We start from the raw sequence: 25,923 nt of genomic DNA on the forward strand, positions 1-25,923 counted from the left end.
ATGGCATCTGCCCGTGGTACTATAAAATCAACCCATGGTATTCATTCACCCATGGAATTTACCCATGGTATTGTAAATGGCATCCACCCGTGGTATTGTAAAATCCACCCATGGTATTCATTCACCCATGGAATTGGCCCGTGGTATTGTAACTGAAAAATACTATAAGTAACAAGTCACATTTTGTCAAAGGACAGATTGTCCGCCACAATGTAGCCTTTACAGTTCAGAGGCATGTAGCCACACATCTCTTCTCAGAGATAAGCTACCATCGCCCTAGCTGGTTTATTTTCATTACGATTTTAAATAAAAGTTTCTTTGTGGTTTTGTTTATTGGGCATTCTCCTATTTTTCTTCTGGCAATTCAAGTTTTCAGATCTTGGGGCCTTCCCCCAAGATCCATTTCAAGTTTTCAGATCTTGGGGGTCTCTCCTCCCAAGATCCATTTCAATCTTTTAGATCTTGGGGGCCTCCTCCCAAGATCCGGATCAGAGAATCATGTGTGCATATGCTTTTGCATCATTATAACTCCGAGATGCATTGTTTGATTTTGGGTTTTGTTGAACCTGTTGTGTATTAGCTAGCAACAGGTTTGTCTTTTGCTGGTATTTACACTTGTAAAGACGTGTACCATATGTAATCCTTTTATCGGTTAATTGAAGGTTCCACTCTTACTTGACAAAAAAAAATGAATCTTAGCCTAAAACAACTTGAAACATTGCAAAAAAAAAAATCAACTATCAAATTGACACGTAGTGTATGTGAACTCAACCCATTGTAATGAAAACTTAAAGACCAACCATGAAATTAACAGATTGTGGGGAAGACTGGATTCATTATAATGAAAATTTAAAATAAACTACCAAATTGCACATAATGGGATCGGGTTGCTAGAAAAACATTGACACAGACCCTATAAACATATATAAGTAAACAAAAATTCAAATATTGAAAAAATACAACTAAAAAACAGAAAAATACAAAAGAAAAAAATTCAAATATTAAAAAAATAAATAAATAAATAATAACAAGAAATAAAACATGACAAGAAAACATGACAAAAAAAATCAAATATAAAAAATATATAGAAATAACATAAAAAAAACTATAAAATGTAAAAAAAAAAAATAACTACACCATGTAAAATAAAAAAAAAATAAATAAATAAAAGAGAGAGAGAGAGAGAAATAAAATACTAATCAAATAAAAAAAAAATTAAAATTAAAAAATAAGAAAATTAAAAAAGTTACAAAAATAAAATAAAACATTAAAAAAAAAAAAAAAAACTTAAAAAAAAAGTGAATTTCGTCAGCCTCCACGAGGAAATAAATCAAATATCCAAAAATATATAAAAACAAAACAAAAAAAACGTAAAAATGTAAAAAAAAAAAAATTAAGTTGTAAAAATGAAAATTTTAAATAAAAAATAAAAAATAATGAAAATAATGAGAACAAAATATAATTTAAGAAAAAAATAAAAAACCCATTTTTAAAGAAAAATAAAAAAAATATTTCAATTAAAAAGTTAAAAAAAAATATATTACAAAAAATAAAATATCGCGCCACACCTCCCTCCCTTTCCTTCCACCCAACCCCACGGCTGCCCTCCCTCCTCGTCCCCTCTCCTTCCCTGTCCCCTATCCTCCCTGCCATACCCCACCTCCACCTTGCCCCCTCAGAACTGCCTCCCTCGCCCTCATCCCCATCGCACCACCGCCCTTCCTCCCTCCCGCTCGCCGCCCCACCCCACCCCCTCTCACACTTCCCTCCCTCTCCCTCTACCCCACTCCACTGTCGTGCTCCCTCTCTCCCCCTCCGCCACCCTCCCTGCCCTACCGCAGCCCCCGCCTCCCATGCTCCTCACCTACCTCATACCTCCCCTTCCCACCGCAACCTACTCGTCCTCCCTCACTCCCCGCCCACTCCCTCCCCTCCTCACTCGGCCCTCCCCGCTCGCCCGCCCGGGCCCTCAGCCAGCAGTGAAATGGTTGGAGGTCGATTTAGGGTCGCCCCCAACCAACGACCGAAGGGCCAACCGGCTTGTGGCCCTTTGGCCGCTAGCTAGGGGCCCGGGCGGGTGGGGGCAATTGCACAAACCCTCCCCGCCCCCATGGGCCCCCAGCCAACAGCAAAAGGGTGGCAGGGTGATTCCGGGAATCGGCCTGCGGCCCTTTAGCCGGTAGCTAGGGGCCCGGGCGAGCAGGGGGGGACAAGTGGGGAGGGGACGGGGAGAGGGAGGGTATAAGTGGGCAGCGAGGAAGGGGGTGGGCAGGGGTGGGGTGGGAAGGGCAGGGGGGGAGGCAGGGGGTGAGCGAGGAGTGAGGGAGGGGGGGTCTCGGGTGGGGCGGGTAGGGGAGGACGAGGGTGCGATGGGGCAAGGAGGAAGGGGGAGAGAGGGGGGGAGATGAGGGGAAGGGAGAGAGGACATTGGTGGGGTGGGGTGGAAGGAGGGACAATATTTTTTTTAATTTTAATTTTAATTTTTAATTTTTCTTTTAATATTTTTAATTTTCTTTTTCATGTTTTTTATTTAATTTTTTTTTGCACTATTTTTATAGTTTTAATCTTAAAAAAAATTCCTAAATTATGATTCTGTTTGATTTTTTATTTTTTATTTTTTATTTAAATTATTTAATTTAAATATTTTACTTTATTTTATTTTTTTATTTTTTGTTTAATTCTTTATTTTTTTTCTTAACTTTTTTTTTTATGTTAAATTTTTTTGGTAATTATTTAAAAAAAAATAATGACATTTTTATTTTTTATTTGTTTTTCTAAGTTAAAAAAATGGTTTTAGATTTTTTTTTTCTAAATTTTTTTTTTTTTTGAAAAAAAAAAAAAAATTATTTATTTTTTGTTCTTTTCATTAATTTTTTTATTTTTACAAGCTAATTTTTCGTTTTTTTTACATTTTTATCGGTTTTTTGTTTTGTTTTTTTTACATTTTCATATTTTTTTTTGTATTTGGTTTTTTCATGCTTTTTTATTTTTATTTTTATTTTTATTACCAATACGACAAATTAAACGTCACAGAAAAAGAGTTATAGCGAAAATTCCACGATGACCTTTTTGGAGCAAAGAAACCCTAGAATCCAAAGCTCTGATCCCAAATGTTATGAAACCAGCTCAAGAAAAGATAGAAAAGATAGATTAACGCCTTAGAATTCAGCCTCTTCGAGGGGGCAACCTCCTTTAATTACATAAATGAACAATTCTTCGATGTGATGTTCCACTGCCTGAACCTTAGAATTTTCTCTTAAATATGATGTGATGGATGGTGGTTGATACCCATTAAGTGCCATAAATGGGGTCATTTTTGTTGTTATATGAAAGGAAGTGTTATACCACCATTCAGCCAGAGGCAACCATTTGACCCATTGTGTCTGTTTATCAGATACAAAGCAACGAAGATATCCTTCCAAACATTTGTTTACTATCTCAGTTTGCCCATCAGATTGAGGATGATAAGATGAGCTATGAGCTAACTGAGTACCAAGACAAGAAAGTAATTATGTCTATAAATTTCCAGTGAAAATGGGATCTCTGTCACTTACAATGATCTTTGGGTTTCCATGTAGCTTTTGAATTGTTTCCATAAATGCAGTAGAAATTGTACTGGCTTTAAATGGATGTGATAATGCACAAAAGTGTGCATACTTGGTAAGTCTGTCAACTACCACCATGATGACACTCTTTCCTTCAGACTTGGGTAAACCTGTGATAAAATCCATTGGTACCTCCTCCCAACATTGGCTTGGAATGGATAAAGGTTGTAATAGACCTGGTGTCTTAATTGTTTCAACTTTATTTTGTTGGCAAACCAAACATTCTGCCACAAACTTTTGAATATCTGATTTAAGGCCATCTCAAAAAAATTCCTTCTTAACCCTGTGGTAAGTTTCTAAAAATCCTGAGTGCCCTCCTAAGGGAGAAGTGTGCAATTCCATAAGAATCTTTTGTTTTAACTGGGAATTCTTACAGAGGTATAAGTGATCTTTGTACCATAACGAATCATTTTTCCAGCTAAATGTATCAGACGTACTGGAATCTTGTTGTAGCTTTCGAATAAGTTCCCACACTTCTTCGTCATTCTTCCATTCCTCCCTTGCTTCATTTATCCAATCTGGTTGGATGATAGAAATAACGCACAACAATGCTTCCACATCCTCATCCTTTCTTGAGAGTGCATCTGCCACCACATTTTGCTTCCCTTTTTTGTAGATGATTTCAAAGTCATAACCCAACATCTTTGTGACCCACTTTTGTTTCTCTTCAGAGGATAATCTTTGTTCTAAAAAGTATTTAAGGCTATCATGATCCTTCTTTACCTTGAAGTGTCTTCCCATTAGGTAGGGTCCCCATTTCTTAAGTGCATGGAGTATTGCCAACATTTCCTTCTCATAAATAGCTTTGCTTAAAAACTTTCCCTTGATTGGACGACTTTCAAAAGCAATGTGTCTTTCATCTTGCAATAGAACAACACCAATTCCATTTCCTGAAGCATCACATTCCACAATAAAGGTTTTTGTGAAGTCCGGTGTAGCTAAGACCGGTGCTTGGCACATTGCCTCTTTAAAATGTTCAAAGGCCTTTGTTTCTTCCGGAGTCCATGAAAATGCATCTTTCTTCAATAATGTCGTTAGAGGTGCTGCTATTCTCCCATAATTCTTAACAAACTTGCGATAATACCCTATCAGCCCAAGAAATCCGCGCAGATGCTTTATGGATGTGGGGATTTTCCATTCCTTAATGGCTTTAATTTTGCTAGGGTCTACCTTAACTCCTTCATGAGATACAATATGACCCAAATATTCCACCTCCTGGACTCCAAAGAAACATTTGGATCTTTTTACATATAATTGTTTCTCCTCCAATAGTTGTAGCACCCTGTCAACATGTTCAACATGATCCTTCCAAGACGCTGTAGATAACTATATCATAAAAAAATACTAACACAAATTTTCTAAGGAATGGTTTGAAAATTCAATTCATCAAACCTTGAAATGTTGAAGGTGCATTGGTAAGGCCAAAAGGCATGACCAAAAATTCATAATGACCCTCATGAGTTCTAAATGTCGTTTTCGGAATGTCTTCAATCTTCATTCTTATTTGATGATATCCTGAACGAAGATCCAACTTGGTGAAGTAAATTGATCCATGCAATTCATCCAGTAATTCATCAATGACAGGAATGGTGATTTTATCTTTAATAGTGAGCTTGTTGAGCTCCCTATAATCCGGACACATGCGCCATGATCCATCCTTCTTGTGCACCAATACTACTGGAGCAGAGAAAGAACTTTGACTCGGTTGAATTATACCAGCCTCTAGCATTTCTGCAACCATACGTTCAATTTCACTTTTTTGGACATAGGGATATCTGTACGGCCTGATGTTTGGAGGAACACTTCCTGGAATCAGATGAATAGCATGATCATGATCACGCATAGGTGGGAGAACCTTTGGGAGTCTCAAATACCTTGGAATGATTGTCTAGGACTTTTTGGAGATCTGAAGAAATAGATGATTCTAATGTGGAAGCATCTAGCGAACATAATTGTGCAATTACACCCCTTTACTCCTTTTTTAGAAGCTTTGTCATAGCATTAGAGCTGATTATCTTTCTTGGTTTCCCTGCAATACCCCTTAATTCAACTTCCTTTACTTCCGTAGAAAATTTGATGAAAAGTTCTTGAAAATTAAAAGCTATTGTACCCAAGGATTGTAGCCATTGGACTCCTAGTACAACATCAACACCTCCCATTGGAATGGAAAGCATTGGGCTAGTCAATACATATTCTCTCCTGGATAGCTCGATATTATGGCACTTTCCAGAGCAATTTATTGTTCCTCCCTTTGCAATCATCACTTGACACTCTGGTGCTGGATATAGGAAGCAATTCAATTCTTTTGCTACCCTACAGTGAATAAAATTGTGGGTGCTTCCTGAATCAATCAACACTATTACCCTTTTCTTCTTGATTTTTCCTTCTATCTTGATGGTTTGAGGAGTGGTAATTCCCGCCAATGCATTAAAAGATGTGGTCGGATTTATTTATTCTTCATATAGGCTTTGTTCCTGGAGCATATCCTCTTCTTTTGACCTTTCTTTCTCCTTTTCTTCTTCCTCTTCACAATCTATGTAGAATAATTTCTTCTCAGCACACTTATGACCTTTAGTGTATTTTCTATCACAACTATAACAGAGCCCTTTTTCTCTTTTTTCTTCCAATTGGTGTGGTGTCAACCTTATAAGTTGTAGAAGACTAGGGGCAACTGCACTTCCGCCTTTATAGTTATGAGTGGTATGCTTCCTGGTTGCCATAATTTTGCTTTCCATTTTTCTTGCTAACCTGAATGCCTTCTCTAATGAATCAGGTTCCCAAAGGCGAACATCATATTGGATATTATCCTTTAAAGACCCTATGAACACATCAATCCTATTCTCCTCTGGAATATCTTTTACCCTTATGTTAAATTTTTGGAACTCCTCAATGTGCTCCATTATTTAACCCTTTTGTTTGAGACTTATCAATTGGCTAAAAAAAGTGTTGCTTTTTGTATCCTCATAATGTGCTATCAATTCTTCCGTAAAAATTGCCCAAGTGATAAATTATTTACGAGAGCAAAGCCATTGATACCATACAAACTGATTTGGTTCCAAATATAAAGTTGCCATACGTACCTTTTGTGTGTTTTGCACATTATTGAGATCGAAGAACTGCTCCATCTGTAATATCCATGTGGTGGGATCCTTGCCATCAAAATTCCTCATATCGATTTTTGGAATATGGTGGGTCTTCGATCCAAAATTAGAGTCTACGGAATCATGATTAACATTTGTTTTGTTCACATCATGAGTTTCCTTTACAACCTTTTCACCATTAGTAAGTATTTCTTGTAGAAAATTTGTCAAATTTTTCTTCAAATCTGCCATGTCTGTCTTCAAATATGTCCTCAAATCTGTCTTCAAATCATCCATCTTAGCTTCCATGCCCTTTATCTTAGATTCCACGCCATTTATCTTAGCTTTTGTTAGCTTTTGTGAGTGTGATATTTGTTGCACTTATTCTTGTAATTTTGATATATCATGTAGCATTTCTTCCTCTTCTTCATGAGTCATGCTAGAGCTTTCAGGTTCCTTACTATTAGGACTCCAAATTGACCACTTTTGACCTTGTATTTTTGCTATAATATTACCCTTTTTCATTTCATAAGTTGAAAGCTTTGATTACATAATGACCTAATCACCCCAAGGTATGAAGTAACTCATGACTATGTGTTTAATTATTCATTACATATTCATGTTATCTTTATATTTATCTTTGGAAAAGTTAACCAAGTTGCTAAGTAACCGTTGAACTGTCTAAAGTCTGCAGAAATTATAATTCATAGTTGTTGTAACACCAGAAACAGCAACTACGTAGATGCTGCAACACCAGAAACAACAACCACGCAGTTGCTACAGCACCAGCAACATAAACTATCTAAAGCAGGGAAACGTTATTTTGCAACAACTGGAATACCGGAAATAACAAATGGCAACTATCAGAAGATCGCCAGAGTTCCATGCTGACACAACACAATCAGCAACTGTCCAAAAAGGGCAAAACATGGTTACAGTTACTAAAAACATCAGGAATGGCATGAGTTTACTAAACAAGCAACAATGGGGAAGCAACAAAGGATAGTGTGAGAATTCCAAGAAGACGGTTGAAGTTCGGTTACCAGCTGCGTAACAGTAAGAGACCCAAGAAAGAATACACTGTCACACTGTTGTAACAGCATCCTGTAACAAGGATGGATTTCTTATTTTTGATAAAAAGGTTTAACTGAATGAACTATGACAGTATATTGTAATATATGTCTCGTCTATAAAGAGGAGACATCTACATTAGAGGGGGGGGGGAGAAAAACAAGTTGTAAGGGAAGTTTTGAAAGACAACACCAAAGTCAGAATTTTTATTGTAACTGGACCTTTTGGCAGATGAATAGAAAATTGTTCTGAGCACCTAATCCAGCATTTGTGTTCTGGGGAATCTTGTGAGAGGGACAGGGCCCACCTTCCTCACAAGATTCACCCATTTATTTTCTGTCAAGTGTGTAAGTGTGTTTGGTAATTTCTTTTTGCTGGTACTCTATTTTGGATTCTGTAGCATTACCTCTGATAATTTCCTTTTTGCTGGTACTCTGTTTTGTTAATTGCTTGAAGCTGCAAAAGGATACTTCACCGGTGAATTAGAATTGCTGTGTGTATTAGCAATCTGGTTACAGGGGCAGGTGCTGAACATCCTTACACTGAGGATAGGGTCCTGGTCCTCTGCTAACAGAGTAGCCATTACTTTTCTTTTCATATTTGTATTCTTAGTTAACTTCTTCATTTTTGCAATATACTGTTATACATAGAGTAAGGAGTTTTGACAGAAACAGAATCATGTATACTACATCTTTTTAATGCTTGTAGAATTAAGTACATACAGTACACGGTAGCCTTTGAAATAAAAGACTTTCCCAGGTTGACAAATTAATGTGGTACTTGACTGTTTAATCAATAAACAATTCAACTAGCCAACATTTTGGCACCGTTGCCGGGGAAGGCGACTAGAGATTTTTAAAAGCATTAATGATTTCTCTTTAAGAATAACAGGTGCATGAGAGGATGCAGGAAACCTAATTCCACAGGCGGCAAAGGCGGAGGAGGAAGAAAAACCTTTATTGATGAAATTATCTCCAAGGTCGAGACATCACAGAGGACGAGTTCCCGGAGACCTCAGATCCAGCATTCCTCACAAACAGATCGACAGACGGAGGAAGTACTAGGACCTGAAAGAAAGCTGGAAGTACCAGAATACACTGAGGAACCGGTAGAAGAACCTGAAGAAACAGAAGATACAGAAGATAAAGCAAGTGATTCAGGAAAAAGACCAACGGAGGATAACAAAGTAGAAGGAAGAGGGGAAAACTCACTCTCTACTCTGGAGTTCCCTATTGGGGAGCTCCCGAGAGGAGCAACCCCCATGAAGAACATTCCACTTTCAGCATTACCCAACTTTCATGGGTTATCCTCTGAAGACTCGGATGAATTCCTCTTTGAATTCGATATACTATGCAGGAGTTATGGTTATGTTAGCCCTAATGAGAAACTAAAACTGTTCCCAACAACACTGAAAGGGAATGCGTTAAGGTGGTTTATGAGCTTAGGAGCTTTGGAAATCAATACCTGGGATCAGATGAAAGAAATTTTTCTGGCCAAATATCAGGATTACTGTTGAACAAGAGAAAGGAAGGAAGAATTGCTTAAAATGGTTCAGAAGGAGGACAAGAATTTGGAGGACTTTCTGGAAAGACTGCAGTATAATTTGCAGCGGTCTGACCACCCTACCATGAGTAAAGATATTCTGAAAACAATATTGCTGAAAGGGGTACGTGATGACTCCTTGGACATGTTGAATATGCTGGGAAAAGGGGACATTTCCAAAGAACCATTTGATGAAATCATCAACCTTTGCATGAGATGTTCAAGAGGAGCAGTAAGCAGATCAAAAAGCAGGGACAATGTATATTCAAGAGTCCAGAAGTCAGCAAGTGGAGGAGCAACAAGGGCTGAAATAGGTAATTTGTTGGAAGAATTTAAAACTGAGATGTTAAGCTCCTTTGCTTCACAAATTGATGCTCTGGAGGTAAAAAAGAAACAGGCAGAAGCAGAAGCTGCCATAGCTATTTTTTGTTCTAAATGCAGAGAAAAGCACCTACTCAGGGAATGCCCACTAGATAAGATACCAATCTGCACGATCTGTGAAAAGGACCATGAGACCTAGCAATGCCCCTCTCCGCTGGGAATAAAAGCAGCATTGCAGTCAACCGAAGAAGAAGTTGAAGCAGTGTACCTGATGACAAAGAGGAGGCAATGGCCACAAAGACAAGGTATGAATTCTAACACATCATTTAATCGTTGGAATAGTCATTCTCCTTTTCAAACAAATTACCCACCCATGAACCAAATGTAGTACCAACCCTTTAATACGATGAATTTTCTACCCATGCAGCAACCAGGTCTTCCTTTTCCTGATCCTACCATATGGAATCCTTGGGCTCCCCAGCAATCGTATTTTAATCAATGGAATTCAAACTGGGCAGCCCAGCAGATGCCATTTCCTCAGCATCAACAGTCTCTTTCTTTACCATCCAATACTCCTCCGAATAACCAAACAATTAGACCACAGCTGCCTGTGCAACCCAACCCCAACCCAAATAATAATAAAGCCCTGCAAGCAATTGATATTCAAAATCAGCCTGTCTCCCCCATGCAATGTAACGATATCCATCTTCTCTCAAGGAGAGTTGTTGAACCAATCATTGATGACATTACTGACTCTGATAAAGAGGAAGTTGGAAAAGAAAAATCAGTTAACAATAATGCTGAAACAGTCGAATCAGCATCTAACAATAATACTCAAACAGCAGATCCGCCATTCCCTGAATGTCTGGCTCTCACCAAAACACTTGAGCAGCCTGCTTTTAACCTCTTAGGCGAACTACAGAATTTATAAGTTAAAATTCCATTATTGCAAGCGTTAAGAGATGTTCCCATTTATGTTAGGACTGTTAGAGATATTTGCATAAAGAAACCTGGAATAAAAACTAAGGACCCCCTCACAGTTCATGTGATGGGTGAGCTGACTGCTTTAATGACAGAAAAAGATCCTCCTGTGAAATATGGTGACCCTGGTCACCCTGCAGTAACAGTTCAGGTTTGAAAAACTTTTGTCTCTAAAGTTCTAGTAGATTTAGGTGCTGCAATAAACATTATGACACTTGAAACAGCACAACTACTGCAGTTAAAAAACTTTATTAGGGAAACTCCAACCATCCTAGAGTTGGTTGTTCGCTCTACAATGAAACCTGAAGGATTCATTGAAGATCTAATAATTTCTGTAGAATCCTGGAATTACCCAGCTGATTTTGTGGTGTTACAAACTAAAACAAAGTTGGGGGGTCATCCACTAATTCTAGGAAGACCTTGGCTAGCTACAGCGGATGCTTTCATCAGCTGTAGATCAGGATCAATGACCATCTCTAATGGGCAGGAAACCAAACAACTTACCATTTATCCTCATGCTACACCCATGATTAATAATGACAATTCTGTATGGATAGATTATGAGGATGAAGAAACCCAACCTATCTTGACTATCGGACAAGCTTTAACTTTCAAAGACTCTACCGAAGATGAATTAATCAGCAGCTTCATTTCTGAACCTTCTTCGGTCAGCCCAGAAATGTATAAACACTTCACTGCAATCTTGGAATCTGAATCTCAGCAGAACCTGAAAGCTAAAAATTTATCCCAGACAATAGTAGGCAGCTCCTCCAAAAGTACAATAATAGAAATTGAGCCTGGAAAAACATTAAATATAAATCCTAACTTAACTAATAGTGAAAAACAGTAGTTAATAAAGTTACTCTGGGAAAATAAAGAAGCATTGGCATGGGACTATACAGACATGAAGGGGATCTCTCCTGAGCTATGCACTAACCGTATTTATATTAAAGAGGGATCCTGGCCAGTCTGTCAACCCCAGCAGCGGATGAATCCCAACCTAAGGGAAATTGTGAAGGAGGAACTTCAAAAACTGTTGAATGCAGGATTTATATACCCTATATCTGATAGTGAGTGGGTTTCCCCACTTGTAATTGTACCCAAGAAAAATGGCAAATGGAGAGTATGTGTGGATTATAGAGCTTTGAATAAAGCCACCCAGAAAGACAATTTCCCTTTACCATTCATTGATCAGGTATTAGATAATTTGGCAGGTAAGAAATTCTTTTCATTTTTGGACAGATTTAGTGGATATAATCAAATTAAGATTGCACCCCAAGACCAGGACAAGACCACGTTTACTAGCCCATGGGGGACCTTTGCTTACAAGGTACTTCCATTTGGGCTATGTAATGCTCCAGCAACATTTCAAAGAGCAGTGATAGGGATCTTTTCTGATATGCTAAATGATTCCTTAGAAATATTTATGGATGACTTTACTCCTTATGGAGTGACTTTTGAGGATGCACTGCAGAATCTTGAAAAAGTACTTAAGCGATGTATAGAAACACACCTTGCCTTAAGCACTGAAAAATGTCATATGATGATGAATCAAGGTATTGTATTGGGTCACTTCATCTCATTCCTAGGAATTCAAGTCGATCCAGCCAAAATATAGGTAATCAGACCCTCCCTATCCCCAAAACACAAACTGATGTAAGAAGCTTTTTAGGACATGCTGGATACTATAGAAGATTTATTAAGAATTTTTCCAAAATAGCTTCTCCTCTATTTGTGTTATTAACAAAAAGTGGATTGATGATTGTAAAAAGCATTGAATGAACTTAAACATCAGTTGTCTACAGCTCCCATTTTGAGAGGACCTGATTGGGCATTACCCTTTCATATATCCTCTCACGCCTCAGATACTGCAATTGGAGCCGTCTTGGGCCAGGAAGAAAATAGTATTCCCTATGCCATTTATTTTATCAGTAAGAATATGGCACCAGCTGAACTAAATTATACAGTCACTGAGAAGGAATTCCTAGCAGTCATTTATGCTATCAATAAATTTCGACATTATATTACTGGCTACACTACTTTTGTGCATATTGATCACTCATCCATTAAATATTTAATGAATAAATCAGTTACAAATGCCTGAGTCACCATATGGTTATTATTATTACAAGAATTTGACATCACAATTGTAGATAGGCCAAGGAAAGAAAATGTAGTTGCTGATTTCCTTTCTCGATTAAAAACTGATGAAAATATTCCAGTAGATGATTCTTTTCCTGATGAATATTTATTTGCAGTATCTGCTCACTCACCTTGGTATGCAGACATTGCCAATTATTTAGTTGCAGGAAAATTATCGTCGCACCTATCACACAGGGAAAGAAGAAAGATCATCCAGCAAAGTGCTAGGTACAGCTGGATAAGCGGGTGTCTTTTCCATATAGGAATCGATTAGGAAATCTGAAGGTGCATTGGTGAAGATGAAATTTATGATGTACTAAAAGCTTGTCACGATGGCCCTTGTGCAGGGCATTTTGCAGATAAAGAACATCACACAAGGTACTCAGAATGGGTTATTATTGGCCCTCACTCTTCAAAGATGCAGGGAAATATGTGAAGGCCTGTGATAGCTGTCAAAGAATGGGCCAGCCTAATCACAGGGATGAAATGCCACTCAATCCCCAGGTAATTCTTGAACCTTTTGAGAAATGGGCATTAGATTTTATAGGTCCCATTAATCCCCCATCCAATCAAAGAGTGTACATATTAGTATGCAAAGATTATATGAATAAATGGGTAGAAGCTAAGGCACTCCTTAAAGCTAATGAAGAAGCAGTACTAACATTTTTATTTGAAGAGATCTTTGTTAGATTTGGATTGCCTAGAGAATTAGTCACGGATGGAGGACCTCCTTTCAATTCTCATGGCTTCAAAAATATGCTTCAGAAATATCATATTAAGCACAAAATGACTACACCTTATCACCCCCAAGCAAATGGGTAGGTAGAAAGTACCAATAAAGTCATAGAAGCCATCCTAACAAAAACAATAAAGGAGAATAGAAGGGACTGGTTTCAAAGGTTGCCCGAGGCATTATGGGCCTATAGAACTACTTGGAGGAATACTACGGGCTTTTCACCTTATGTATTAGTTTTTGGAAAGAATGTTATTTTCCCTGTAGAGTTTGAAATCAAAACTTTAAGAACTGCTTTAGCTGTTAAACTTGACTTGACTGATGCACAAACAGCCAGGTTGCAGCAACTTCAAGAATTGGACGAGAAGATACTGGATGCCATCCATCAAACAACCATGATACAGCAACAAAGAGGCAGGTGGCATGACAGAACCATCAAACAAAAGTAGTTCCAAAAAGGTAACTGGGCTCTACTCTATGACTCCCGTTTCGAGAATTTCGAAGGTAAGTTAAGAACAAGGTGGTTAGGGCCTTACGAAGTGGATGTTGTTTTTCCAAATGGGACAGTCAGACTTTTAAAAATTGATGATAGCAGAACACCACTACTAGTGAATGGGTATCGACTCCGTTTATATCACCGGTCTGTTTCTAAAGAAGATTTTAAAGCCACTTACATGGCAATTAAACATTATGCTTTCCTAGGGGAACTTGCTGTCCGTCAAGGCACTTAAATTTCTATTTATTTATGCATTTTTAGATTAGATATTATTTTCAACTAATAATCCCTGCCAAGGGTTTCCATATTACATTTCAGTATTTTGCAGACTTTAGCTTTGGAAAATAGCTGAGAACAAAAGCGGACTTGGGAGTCCTGTTTCTACAACACCATTTCCCGTTGCTGCAACACCAATTCCTGTTGTTGCAACACCATTTCCCGTTGCTGCAACACCAATTCTTGTTGCTGCAACATCTTTTCTCGTTGCTACAACACCACTTTCCCGTTGCTGCATCACCACTTCCTGTTGCTGCAACACCCTTTCCTGTTGCTGCAACACCACTTCCTATTGCTGCAACACCTTTTCCCGTGGATGTAACATCACTTCCAGTGGCTACAACATCTTTTCCCCATTGCTGCAACACCACTTCCTGATCCCGTAATACCTTTTTTAGTATTTCTCTCATTTATAAAAGCACCAGTCTCTCCACTTCAGCCCCCAAAGAAACGAATTTTTATAAAATAAACCATTTCCTATGATGATTACAATACTCCACTATTACTTCCCATCATTATTAAAAAAAAATCGCTGGTATTCTCATACTTTTAGACCCGCTTTAATCATTATGGATCTAGCAAAAGATAAGACAATACTTTTCGACACAGCAACCAAAAAGGTAAAACATAAAGGTACGCATGATTATGTATGGACATTAAATAATAGTTAATGTGGAGACGTTGATAGGACTATCGAATAATTGTACTTCCAATCATATCACTTACGCGTAGCTTTTGGGGGGGGATTACCAAAGCGCTCTCATAATTGTATAAGTACGATAACTGCCACCACCCTTAACTCTCCCGGTAATATGTAAAAGTCATCCCATCATGACATGTTACCATTTGCAACAATTTACTCTGAACTGAACTCGGAAGCTTGGCACTGAACTGAGAATTTTCACTGAAACAACAGCTATGGGAGGAAATCTCATCACATATGAACCTGGCACAACAACACTTCTTGAGCTCTATCCCGAAGTTTATCAAATCTTTCTGCAAGCGGGATGGCTAGATTATTTTAGGATACTTCCAGACTTTGACGCACAGCAAGTCCTCGAGTTTGCATGCAATTTAACATAGGGATTTTTTATCGTTCAGGGAGTTCAAATCCCAGTCACGGAGGAAGTCATAGCCCAAGTTACCGGGCTACCAGCTAATGGCACACGGTGGTTCAGTAGGAAGCACTTGATCCTTAATGCGCAGCGGGATTTTCTTCAACCAGGCGAGCAGGTGGAACCCAAGGGCAGAGGCGTAGCACTTCAGTCATTGCCTCAACCGTGGCTGAAAGTTGCTGAATTTGTGAAGCAATACCTGACGTGCGAAGGCCGGTACCAGGTAATTTACCAGCAAGATTTCGTCTTGTTGAATCATTTGAGGAATGGTCAGTTGATAAATATGCCATATTATCTATTGGGATGTCTTAAAAATATGTCACGTTACATTGTCAACGCAAAGCGTCCACTTCTTTCCTTGAAACACCACCGTCTGGCTCAATTGTTGATAAATAGAGGTCTCGCCTTAAATAACCCCCCACCCCCCATTAATCCCCATCAAGAGGCAGAAATCCCACAGCCAGAACAGGAAATTCCTCATCAGGAAGAGGAAATTCTTCACCAAGCTGAGGACATACCTAAGCAAGATGAAGAAATCCCTCAGCAAACAGAGGACATTCCAAAGCAAATACCCGAAGAAATCCCTCAGCAAACAGAGGACATTCCAGAGCAAATACCCGAAAAAATTCCTCAGCAAACAAACGATATTCCAGAACAAATGCCCGAGGAATTCCTCCAACAAACACCCCCACAAGTTGCTGAAAATGTATAATCAGCAGTAGAAATACCCACGGAAACAACTCCATTCCCCAATAGAACCGACCCATCCATTCCCATACTTGGTATTTCTACCGATGACTCTGATGATAACATCCCTATTACCCTTCTCAAACGAAAAATGCAGCAAAAAAATGAAACCCCACCAAAAAGGAGAAGAACTAGGGTTTTGGCTAAAGCAGCTGCTATTTCTGCCACTGCCCCTATTTTAAAGAAAGCCAGCCTGAAAAGAAAAATTTCTGAATTCCCTGCTTCTCTACCCAAGCAAAGGACTCAGTCGTCTGTAATAGCTGAATCTCCTAGCCACACCCTCCCCATCTCACCACCCATCACGTTAAAAACCCGCATTCCCACTAGCCCTGGAAACTCCTCTCCCTCACCCTCGGAGGCTGAGATGCAGAGTTCACAGTGTCGTGACATCATATTTTAAGGCAGCTGTCACACGAGAACCAGCTGCCGACACCCAAGGTAATATTGGCCAAGCGGCTGCAACACAAGAAACAACCACTACCCCAAGTGACACATAAGAACCACCTGTTGGGGGTATAAGTGATCAAATCAATGTTGAAGCACAACCTCTGCCTCGACTGGAACCTGCCGCTCCACAAGCTCAGCCTACCATATCTGCCCTGCAGGAAGAAATTGAATTTCTAAAATCCCAAATTCAGGATTACCAGGAGGAAATAATAAGGATCAAGGAAGCCTACCAAAATGAATTTAGCCTGCACATTTTAGCACGAGTAGCATCTGCAGCAGAAAAGAGTAAGGAGAATGAATATATGTGCGCCAATTGTGGTGAGATATATACTCAAGCAGTGTACAAGGTAGTTGCATAACCAATGACTGAAGTTGAGACAAAATAACCTGCTGGAGAAGCAAAAATAGAACCACCACAACCCTCTGCTAAAACAGAACAACTTGTTGTAACACAAGAACCAGCAGGCTCTCCAGAAAAGGTGCAGGAGCAGAAAAAGCAACCTGTTGTAACACAAGAACCAGCAGGCTCCCCAGAAAAGGTGCAGGAGCAGACAAAGCAACCTGCTGTAACACAAGAACCAGCAGGCTCTCCAGAAACTGTACAGGAGCAAACAAAAGAACTTGCTGTAACACAAGAACCAGCAAGTTCTCCAAAAACTATACAGGTGAAAACAGAACAACCTGCTGTAACACAAGAACCAGCAGGATCTCCAAAAAGTGTGAAGAAAGAACTAGAAGGATTTGTTGTAACACAGGAATCAGCAGGGAATGAAGAGGAAGATATAAAGTCACCATGGCCTACCCAAACTGTTGTGAAGAAAGAAAAAGAAGCAGTTACACAGGAATTAACAGGGAATGAAGAAGAAGATATAAAGTCACCACGGCCTACCCAAACTGTTGTGAAAAAAGAAAAAGAAGTATTGGTTGTAACACAGGAATCAGGAGGAAATGGAGAAGAAGACATAAACTCACCCCAGCCTACCCAAATTGCCATGGAACAAGAAGAGGAAGTAGTTACACAGGAATCAGTATAGAATATAGAACAAGAAGAAGAAACAGTAGCTGGAAATGGAAAGCAAGACATCGAATCACCCCGGCCTACTCCAATTATCATAGAACAGAAAATTCTTGTTGATGCCTTTACACAAACAGAATCTGCCTCTGTTAGTGATGCATGCATAGAGACCGCTAGTTTTCAAGAATTAAAAGGAAAATGGTGGAGGGAATATGAGTTGTCACAAGGCAAAGCATTCCAACAACAAAAGGGAATCTGGTTCAATTATGCATATAAGAACTAAGAAGCACTTGAGCAGTCTAAAGCTCAGTACAAAGAAATTAGGGAACTAAAAGCTACACTGGCCCAGATGTTTGAGTTGTTTCAAAGAATACTTGCCACAAGGAAACCCTCTTTCAACTATGCAACATTTTTGAGGGAACGACTAACATTCTTACAGATAAAGGCAGTCAGAGAAGGTAGATCTCATTAGGTGGTTACATCAGAACAATTTATTGAAACCTTTGCAGAGGCACCCAAAAATGATCAGAATCTGTTGTGTGAGCTTTATCTCCACAATGAAGCCATGTCTGAGGAGAGAAACATGAACATACTCCCTCTTGTTGGTGACATACAGCTCAGAGCTTTCATTTCCTTTTTAGCCAACCAACTTACTTGGAAAAACGCTTTTATCTCAGCACAACATAATGAACAGAACTGCCTTCTGTGGATTAGGGCTGAACCTCAAAATGCAGCCACCTTCATTGCACAGCACCAAAGAATGTTAAGTGAACCTGTAATGAAGGGTCACATTAGGCAATTACAAGCAGTGGTCCTGCGAGATTGCCAACACTATGTGAGAACCGGGGCACCTTTGGCTATTAAAGCCAACAACCTATTCTGGGAAAAATGTCCCAGGGAGAGGCAGGAGTATCACCCCTATAATCCACCTAATTTACAGGCAGCAATTTCAAGGGTACCTTACTAAGTTAGATGCATGCAGCAATGTGCTGAAAACTGGATTGGCTACAGATTTAAATTTCCACTTCTATGGTTATCTGGTCAGCAATACAAGGGCCAGTTTGGATTATCCAAAAAGGAAGAGGCGGCAGCATGGAGGCAACTACAGACTGTCTGTGGGTTCAGAGACAAGTTTGATACCACTTTCTATAGCTACTGTCTCAGTAATTTACACTGTTCATCCCAGTACTCTGACTCAGATTCAGAGTAAGCATTGCATGAGGACATGCAATCTCTTCAGTTGGGGGGGATGTTAGGACTCCAAATTGACCATTTTTGACCTTGTATTTTTGCTATAATATTACCCTTTTTCAGTTCATAAGTTGAAAGCTTTGATTACATAATGACCTAATCACCCCAATGTATGAAGTAACTCTCCGCATGACTATGTGTTTAATTATTCATTGCATATTCATGTTATCTTTATATTTATCTTTGGAAAAGTTAACCAAGTTGCTAAGTAACCGTTGAACTGTCTAAAGTCTGCAGAAATTATAATTCATAGTTGTTGTAACACCAGAAATAGCAACTACGCAGTTGCTGCAACACCAGAAACAGCAACTACGCAGTTGCTACAGCACCAGCAACAACAGCTATCTAAAGCAGGGAAACGTTATTTTGCAACAACTGGAATACCGGAAATAACAAATGGAAACTATCAAAAGATTGCCACAGTTCCATGCTGACACAACACAATCAGCCACTGTCCAAAAAGGGCAAAACACGGTTACAGTTGCTAAAAACATCAGGAACAACATGAGTTTACTAAACAAGCAACAACGGGGAAGTGGCAAAGGATAGTATGAGAATTCCAAGAAGACGGTTGAAGTTCAGTTACCAGCTGCGTAACAGTAAGAGACCCAAGAAAGAATACACTGTCACACTGTTGTAACAACATCCTGTAACAAGGATGGATTTCTTATTTTTGACAAAAAGGTTTAACTGAATGAACTATGATAGTCTATTGTAATAGATGTCTCCTCTATAAAGAGGAAACATCTACATTAGAGGGGGGGGGGGGAAGAAAAACAAGTTGTAAGGGAAGTTTTGAAAGACAATAGCAAAGTCTGAATTTTTATTGTAACTGGACCTTTTGGCAGATGAATAGAAAATTGTTCTGAGCACCTAATCCAGCATTTGTGTTCTGGCGAATCTTGTGAGAGGGACAGGGCCCACCTTCCACACAAGATTCACCCATTTATTTTCTGTCAAGTGTGTAAGTGTCTTTGGTAACTTCTTTTTGTTGGTACTCTGTTTTGGATTCTGTAGCATTAACTCTGATAATTTCCTTTTTGCTGGTACTCTGTTTTGTTAATTGCTTGAAGCTATAAAAGGATACTTCACCGGTGAATTAGAATTGCTGTGTGTATTAGCAATCTGGTTACAGGGGCAGGTGCTGAACATCCTTACATTGAGGATAGGGTCCTGGTCCTCTGCTAACAGAGCAACCATTACTTTTCTTTTCAGATTTGTATTCTTAGTTAACTGCTTTCATTTTTGCAATATAATGTTATACATAGAGTAAGGAGTTTTGACAGAAACAGAATCATGTATACTACAGCTTTTTAATGCTTTTAGAATTAAGTACATACAGTACGCGGTAGCCTTTGAAATAAAAGACTTTCCTAGGTTGACAAATTAATGTGGTACTTGACTGTTTAATCAATAAACACTTCAACTAGCCAACACTTACTAGGTGTTTGAATTTTCTTTCCTCGAGGCATCAGTTACCGATAATAATGCTTTACTATGCCCTTTGAATTCCTTCAAACCAAGCTTATGCAAAAATTTCAAAAACATCTACACACCTTTTTTCACTTTGTAGAAGCCTGATATTGAATCTGATGTATCTCTGTAATTTCGGATCATCTAGTTCTGAAATTTTGACCTATAGTACCCTTCTGAGTCCTCTTTCCAATGCCACAAGTCTGACCCAAATTGGTTTCTCCAAGGAAGAGATATTAAATCTCCCACAGTGACTTGCGTATAAACTAGTTCAGTAGAGCAAACTTGTACGACGTGCCACGAGTCATTGTTTCGACCTATGGATCTGAACAATGCATACAAGAAACTACAATCTGTCCTCCTTCTGTACCTTCTTACAAAATTTCAATCCGATCCTCAAAGAGAAAGTTATGACGATTTTCCCCAGGTCACCTGTTTTGAATGTAATTCAGGAGTTTGCAAAAAGACCAACTTCCTCAGATCATATCTCCGAGAATATCATGCAAAAAGATCTAAAATTTGTAACCAAGGTTCAGCGCGATTTCTTCTCAAATGGGTTTTTTTGCGACTTCTGAAACATCACAGAAAAAAATTTATAGCGAAAATGCCATGATGACCTGTTTGGAGTAGCGAAACCCTAGAATCCAAAGCTCTGATACCAAATGTTATGAAACCAGCTCAAGAAAAGATAGAAAAAGATAGACCAACGCCTTAGAATTCAGCCTCTTCAAGGGGCCAACCTCCTTTACATTACATAAATGAACAATTCTTGGATGATACAAATGAAAAGACCCCCTTTCTATACAAAGGAGTCTAAGGGGTCATAACATAATCAGATCCGACATAACAATAATAATATAAGGGCACAATAATAACAATAGTGGGCTTCTATGGGGCACAATAGTAACAATATGGGCACTACATGGGTACATCAATATAATAAGTGGGTTATACTAATAACAATAAGGGGTTACACTAGTAGTATAGGGGCCTAACATCCTGCCACATGGAAATATGGTTGTACTTAGAACACTAGAAGTAAGGATTTTAATGCCTTCCAGTTCAACTTCACCTAAATATTCAGGGACTTATGAAAGTTGATGCTATATTCATGGAGCTACAAGTTGGTTCAAGGGTCCCAGGGGGAGGACCTCATTCTAGAGAGACCCAAAACATTCTTCTTATTTTCTACTACATGTCACCTATTGGGGATGTAGGGGAACTCATTACTAGCATGACTACCTTGAGTTATAAACTGATAACAACCATAGAGAAGGAAAGGCACTAATGATAGGAGTAGGAAGCCATGAGGAGATGTATTTAATCATTTGAAACCACCAATGTGAACACAAATATTCCATGGTAGAAACATTGACTATGAGAAGCCATGTAAAATTTAAAATTTTGATTGGTATGGTGGTAGGGTATGTACAAATAATTTGGTTGCATACATCATAACACTGGAAATGTATGATATACTCATTCGAATGGACTGGATAGAATATCATCAAGCTTTGATAGACTATTTCAAAAAGAAGGTAACTTGTTTAGATCATGAATGCAAGTTAAAAGAGATATGTGGTATCTATAGTGGTGTGTCCCTACAATTCATGTCCGTGATGAAGGTAAAATGCTACCTAAAGCAGGGCTAAAAATTATATGTTGTTGAGATCATGAGTCATAAGATGGGACCCTCCCTATATCAACACCTAGTTTTATTAGAATTTGACGATGTTTTTCCCAAAGACTTGTAAATATTACTCCTTGTGAGAGAAATTTATTTTACAATAGACCTAAAACCTACTGTAGATCTAATATCCAAGACACCCTACAGGATGACATCTCTATAACTTTGTGAGTTATATAGGTAGTTAAAGATCTATTAGATTTGGGATTTATTAGACCTAGTATTTGACCTTGGTATGAGCCAGTAATTTTCTTTAAGAAGAAATATGGTTCCTTATTATTATTCATATATTATAGAAACTTGAATTCAGCGAAAGTAAATAATAGATACCTGATACCTAGACGATACAATCTCTTCGATCAAATTAAGGGAGAAACGAATTTCTAAAAAATCAATATGCGATATTGATACCACCAATGAAGGATTAAGGAAGGATAAATCCCAAAATATTCCCTTATAACTTGGTTTAGACACTACGAGTTTGTAGTTGTGCCATTTGGATTGACCAATGCACCAACCATGTTTGTGACTCTCATGAATGATTTGTTCTATAAGTATTTGGACCAATTTGTACAAATCGTTTTGGACAACATTCACGTGTATTCGAAGAATGAAAAGGAGCATGAAGGGAACTTGAGGGTTGTGTTGACATTCTTAAGAAAAAATAATTGATATGGGAATATATTGAAATGCGCTTTCTTTTGAAGAAAATTCATTACCATGGACACATCATTTCAGGAGAAGGGATTTTATTTGAGTTGGAAAAGGTGAAGGCAGTGATGGATTGGAAAATATCTAAATATGCGCATGAGGTATGTAGCTTCATGGGCTAGTGGATTATCATTTATTATTCACGGAAGGGTTTTTGAAGATTATGAAATTCACAATCGAATTATAGTGTAAATGTGTTAGATATGAATGGAAAAATGATTGTGACAGTATGTTTACCAAACTAAAAAGGTTACCAAATAGTTCATTGATCCTTGCAGTGCCTGACATAGAAAAAGACTTAACAATTTGAATGGATGATTTCAAGAAAAGATTGACAACATTGCTAATTCAACAAGGTGGAATAATAGGTTATGTATTTAGGGAGTGGAAGAAACATGAAGTGTTGTATACTACCCATGACGTATAATTAGAACCAGTTATACTAGGTTTGAAATTGTGAAGACATTACCTTGTTGATAGAATCTTTGAGTTAGAAAATGATCATGATAGGATATAACATCTCTTCACTCTGAGGGATATAAATTCTAGGTAGAGGCAGTCGAGAGAATTCATGAATTTGATTTTTGGATTTTGTACATAAAGGGAAAGGAGAATGTGGTGGTTGATGCACTAAGAAGAAGGCCACAAATATTCTTGTTGGTACGCTTGTGGGTCAGTTTGAGAGAGAATACGTTGGAAAAAATTGTTAAATCTAGTTAGTATCTGAAGGTTACATTAATGCTCCATAGTGGGAAGCTGATAGAACCAAAGTTTTAAAGCTATGTCCTTGAACCAGATGGGCTACTCAGATTGCAAGGGAGAATCATTAGGGGAATTTTGAGGTCTAAAATGGGCCTCCTAAGGATATTATAAATTAATAGTGGAAATAATAAAATAAAATTAGATTACATCATGAAATTTTAGAGGGAAAAAACAAAAAACTACTTTTTCAACTTGTATTTTCAACTTATCGTCGTATGGGTTTACTCAAATTTTGAGTGGAAACACTTGTTGGATGCAAAATTTGATTCCTAATACAAGGAGTACCCATGTTTGACACTTTTGATGGACCCTACTACAAGAAAAATGAAAAATACATTAAAAACGTGATTGCAATCACGTTTTTTCATGTATTTATCATTTTTCCATGTAGCAGGGTCCATCAAAAGTATGCAACATGGGTACTTATTGGATGAGGAATTAAATTTTGCATCCAACGAGTACTCCTGCTCGAAATTTGAGTAAAAACTTAAGGAGATAAGTAAAAACTATGAGTTGAAAAAGTAGTTTTATTATTTTATTAGTTTCTAATATTTTTAGCTTTTTACTCCAAAAATGGTGAAGCATCACCCATGGTTGACATCATCATCTTGAATCCTATTAGTCCTTATAATGTTTATTTTGGTTGTACATTTTTCTTAGGAGACCCATTTTAGACCTCAAAAGTCCCCTAATGGTACATCCTTGAGGAAGGGAGTATACAAAGAACCATCCTTCAGGAGTGACATAGCGTAGTTTATTATGCACATCTTGATGTGAAGAAGATGTATGCATAAATGAATAAAATATTCTTTTGGGTTGGCATGAAGTACAACGTATTCTAATTCATCACTAAGTGTCTTGAATGTAAACAAGTGAAGGATATTCATCACCACCCAACAAGACTTGTACAAATTCATGACATCCCTATGTCTAAAGGGGAGGTAACTTTTATGGATTTAATTGTGGGCTTTCCACTCACATCACAAAGGCACAATACCATATGGGTTGTAGTTGAGAAATTGATGAAATATTCCCATTTCATCTCAGTGAGAGAAACATATGATTTTAGCAATGTAGCACAAGTGTTTATAAGCAATGCTATCTGAATACATGGGATACCCACGAAGATATTTCCGATAGAAACTCTCACTTTAAGTCTATAGCTTGTAAAAATTTGAAATCAACATTGGGGATATAGTTAAACCTAGGCACTGCATATAATCTAGAAACATATGTACAAATTGAAAGACTAAATAAGGTTGTGGAATACATACTTAGAATGTACACTATGGATAACCATACTAAGTAATAAAGGTACCTACCATTGGTAGAGTTTTCCTATAATAATAGTTACAATAGTTCAATTAGGATGCCTCCTTATTAGGCACTATATGTGAGGCCATGTAGGACACCATTAACTTTCTAAAGGTTGGAGGACAAAGTAATAATTGGGCCATATTTAGTTAAATAAATGGAGGAGAAAGTATGATATATTTGAAAATGGTTAAAGGAATAACACGATATACATAAGAGTTATGTCAATGCACATAGTACCGATCAAAGTGATGAAGTGGGAGACCTATTTTTTATTCTTATACAACCCAACAAAAGAACCATTTGGTTTGGGAATGAGATCAAGTTGTCACCTCAATTTCTAGGACCTTTTAGAATCAAAGAGAAGATTAGATCATTCTCTTATCATCTTGTACTGTCACCCCAGTTGCATAAAACTCATGATTTTTTTGATATAATTATTCTATGAAATTATGTTTCTAATGATTCTCATGAACTCAATTGGAGGGAATTATAGGTTTCAGGTGTGGGAACCATAATGGTTGAATCGTTACACATATTGGACCGTAAGATATGATAACTTAGGTGTCACTTGGTGGATTGGGTTAAGGTCCAATGGGACAAGTATAGCCCAAGATCTACTATGTGAGAGGATGCGAAGGCTATATATCATGACTAACCCTTAATTTTTGACCATTTGTGATTCCAATTTTAGCCTAGATAGCTACCTATACTAAGGTATCATTTGTATTTCATGCTTTTATTTATGAACGTGGTGTAATATTAATGCAATTTAGCATTTGATGTATTACTTGTATCTAATTACTTACATGGATTAAATCCTTAATTAGATCAATTAGTATTACAATAATACTTTACTCAACAAAACATAATCCATTTAATTATTGCAGTATTATAACATTTGGGATTTTTAGTATTTGATGTTTTGTTGATTAAAGTATTTGATGTATTACTTATAAGAGTTATGATTTATCTAATGCCAGATTTGCTTCCACCATCTTGATGTTAATTGAAAAAATGAATTGCGTATGTGGATGTCACACCTAATAAAATAATGATTATGATCACACACACACACACACACACATATATATATATATTTGTTTTTATTGTTATTTATACTCTTTAATGAGAACTAACCTACATATTAGAAG

Source organism: Pinus tabuliformis, chromosome 1_2 (genome assembly GCF_031772625.1).
Source record: "Pinus tabuliformis cultivar Carrire ecotype Pingquan chromosome 1_2, CPIR1, whole genome shotgun sequence".
Taxonomy (NCBI): domain Eukaryota; kingdom Viridiplantae; phylum Streptophyta; class Pinopsida; order Pinales; family Pinaceae; genus Pinus; species Pinus tabuliformis.